Raw genomic sequence first — 2,064 nt, 5'->3', positions numbered from 1 at the left:
GGCTGCGACGCGTGATGAAATTCCACAGTTTCCTGTCAGTCTGACGACGAAAACGCGTGAGGACGCAATTCCCGACTCAGCTCACACTGAAGTGCTTTGCTTTACACCCCCATCTTTCTTTTTTTTTCTTTTTCTTTTTTTCTTTTTCTTTTTTTCTTTCTTTGTCCCTCTGCTCTCGCTGCGCGGTTTTGCGGCCCAGCGACGCGCACGCCCGCACACACACACACGCGCTACGATGGAGACATGTTGTTCGAGGTCCAAACAGTTTGAGCGACGCATTGAGAACGGAACAATAAAAATCACCTTTCGGCTGAGCGCCCGCTCCCCTCCCTCCCACTTCCTGCTATTGTTGTCGTTTTTCTTTCTTGCGCAACGGCGCGCACGTAACATCCTGCCCTGTCTGGCGCCCTGCCTGTGCAAACGGTTGGTGGCGGGCCCGCCCGAAAGCGCAAGAGAGAGAAAGAGAAAGAGAGGGCCGAATTGCCCGGAGGTGGGTTGTGGTGGGCGCACGCCGCTGCTGATGGAAGCAACCAACTCTTGTGCGCGAGGGCGCGTGGCCCCGTGAACGCGCTTGCGTGATGGCCCAAAACAAACTCAACAGGTCTGACAGCCGCCCCGCCCGCCGCAACCTCGCCGGCTGGCCCCCGCGCCTCCCCTCGCATGGCCAGGAAAGGCGCGTCTTGAGACCCACCGCTCCGTGACGCTGGGCGCTTGGGTGCATCGGCGCCCCGAGAAAGAGACACGCCGGTCGTGAAGCGCAGCGACCCTTGGGCCGGTGGCGCGCTGTCGGTGCCGCGCGTGGCGCCACTGCCCGGTTGCGCGAGAGTTTGCGGTGACGGTGCGCGCGTCGAGGCTCCCTCCCCAGTTCGGGAAACGATGGGAAAAAACAAAACCAAAGAGGACGCGCACGGGTGAGAGATGCGGCTGCGACGCGTGATGAAATTCCACAGTTTCCTGTCAGTCTGACGACGAAAACGCGTGAGGACGCAATTCCCGACTCAGCTCACACTGAAGTGCTTTGCTTTACACCCCCATCTTTCTTTTTTTTTCTTTTTCTTTTTTTCTTTCTTTGTCCCTCTGCTCTCGCTGCGCGGTTTTGCGGCCCAGCGACGCGCACGCCCGCACACACACACACGCGCTACGATGGAGACATGTGTTTCGAGGTCCAAACAGTTTGAGCGACGCATTGAGAACGGAACAATAAAAATCACCTTTCGGCTGAGCGCCCGCTCCCCTCCCTCCCACTTCCTGCTATTGTTGTCGTTTTTCTTTCTTGCGCAACGGCGCGCACGTAACATCCTGCCCTGTCTGGCGCCCTGCCTGTGCAAACGGTTGGTGGCGGGCCCGCCCGAAAGCGCAAGAGAGAGAAAGAGAAAGAGAGGGCCGAATTGCCCGGAGGTGGGTTGTGGTGGGCGCACGCCGCTGCTGATGGAAGCAACCAACTCTTGTGCGCGAGGGCGCGTGGCCCCGTGAACGCGCTTGCGTGATGGCCAAAAACAAACTCAACAGGTCTGACAGCCGCCCCGCCCGCCGCAACCTCGCCGGCTGGCCCCCGCGCCTCCCCTCGCATGGCCAGGAAAGGCGCGTCTTGAGACCCACCGCTCCGTGACGCTGGGCGCTTGGGTGCATCGGCGCCCCGAGAAAGAGACACGCCGGTCGTGAAGCGCAGCGACCCTTGGGCCGGTGGCGCGCTGTCGGTGCCGCGCGTGGCGCCACTGCCCGGTTGCGCGAGAGTTTGCGGTGACGGTGCGCGCGTCGAGGCTCCCTCCCCAGTTCGGGAAACGATGGGAAAAAACAAAACCAAAGAGGACGCGCACGGGTGAGAGATGCGGCTGCGACGCGTGATGAAATTCCACAGTTTCCTGTCAGTCTGACGACGAAAACGCGTGAGGACGCAATTCCCGACTCAGCTCACACTGAAGTGCTTTGCTTTACACCCCCATCTTTCTTTTTTTTTCTTTTTCTTTTTTTCTTTCTTTGTCCCTCTGCTCTCGCTGCGCGGTTTGCGGCCCAGCGACGCGCACGCCCGCACACACACACACGCGCTACGATGGAGACATGTTG

At 59.9% G+C, this 2,064-nt stretch overlaps 9 non-coding genes across 9 annotated transcripts, besides 3 other annotated features; all 9 read left to right on the top strand.

Moving 5' to 3' along the window:
* Positions 1 to 10: 10 nt before the first annotated feature.
* On the top strand, positions 11 to 107 carry Tc00.1047053505461.90. The gene has a single exon (XR_008255293.1). It is a non-coding gene; the product is annotated as a C/D small nucleolar RNA (snoRNA), TB11C4C1 (small nucleolar RNA).
* Positions 108 to 114: 7 nt separating this feature from the next.
* Positions 115 to 163: a microsatellite.
* Positions 164 to 230: 67 nt separating this feature from the next.
* On the top strand, positions 231 to 317 carry Tc00.1047053505461.80. Its single transcript, XR_008255292.1, has one exon. It is a non-coding gene; the product is annotated as a C/D small nucleolar RNA (snoRNA), TB11C4C2 (small nucleolar RNA).
* A 201-nt stretch (positions 318 to 518) lies between these two features.
* Positions 519 to 608, top strand: Tc00.1047053505461.70. The gene has a single exon (XR_008255291.1). It is a non-coding gene; the product is annotated as a C/D small nucleolar RNA (snoRNA), TB11C4C3 (small nucleolar RNA).
* Positions 609 to 754: 146 nt separating this feature from the next.
* Positions 755 to 826, top strand: Tc00.1047053505461.60. The gene has a single exon (XR_008255290.1). It is a non-coding gene; the product is annotated as an H/ACA snoRNA, TC11C4H3 (small nucleolar RNA).
* Positions 827 to 932: 106 nt separating this feature from the next.
* Positions 933 to 1,029, top strand: Tc00.1047053505461.50. Its single transcript, XR_008255289.1, has one exon. It is a non-coding gene; the product is annotated as a C/D small nucleolar RNA (snoRNA), TB11C4C1 (small nucleolar RNA).
* A 5-nt stretch (positions 1,030 to 1,034) lies between these two features.
* Positions 1,035 to 1,071: a microsatellite.
* Positions 1,072 to 1,138: 67 nt separating this feature from the next.
* On the top strand, positions 1,139 to 1,225 carry Tc00.1047053505461.40. Its single transcript, XR_008255288.1, has one exon. It is a non-coding gene; the product is annotated as a C/D small nucleolar RNA (snoRNA), TB11C4C2 (small nucleolar RNA).
* Positions 1,226 to 1,426: 201 nt separating this feature from the next.
* Tc00.1047053505461.30 lies at positions 1,427 to 1,516 on the top strand. Its single transcript, XR_008255287.1, has one exon. It is a non-coding gene; the product is annotated as a C/D small nucleolar RNA (snoRNA), TB11C4C3 (small nucleolar RNA).
* Positions 1,517 to 1,662: 146 nt separating this feature from the next.
* Tc00.1047053505461.20 lies at positions 1,663 to 1,734 on the top strand. Its single transcript, XR_008255286.1, has one exon. It is a non-coding gene; the product is annotated as an H/ACA snoRNA, TC11C4H3 (small nucleolar RNA).
* Positions 1,735 to 1,840: 106 nt separating this feature from the next.
* Tc00.1047053505461.10 lies at positions 1,841 to 1,937 on the top strand. The gene has a single exon (XR_008255285.1). It is a non-coding gene; the product is annotated as a C/D small nucleolar RNA (snoRNA), TB11C4C1 (small nucleolar RNA).
* A 5-nt stretch (positions 1,938 to 1,942) lies between these two features.
* Positions 1,943 to 1,979: a microsatellite.
* Positions 1,980 to 2,064: the final 85 nt, after the last annotated feature.

The sequence above is a fragment of the Trypanosoma cruzi genome (genome assembly GCF_000209065.1).
Source record: "Trypanosoma cruzi strain CL Brener chromosome Unknown tcruzi_1047053505461, whole genome shotgun sequence".
Classification (NCBI taxonomy): Eukaryota; Euglenozoa; class Kinetoplastea; order Trypanosomatida; family Trypanosomatidae; genus Trypanosoma; species Trypanosoma cruzi.
The sequence above is the reverse complement of the archived record's forward strand: the minus strand, read 5'-3'. Positions and strand labels throughout refer to the sequence as shown.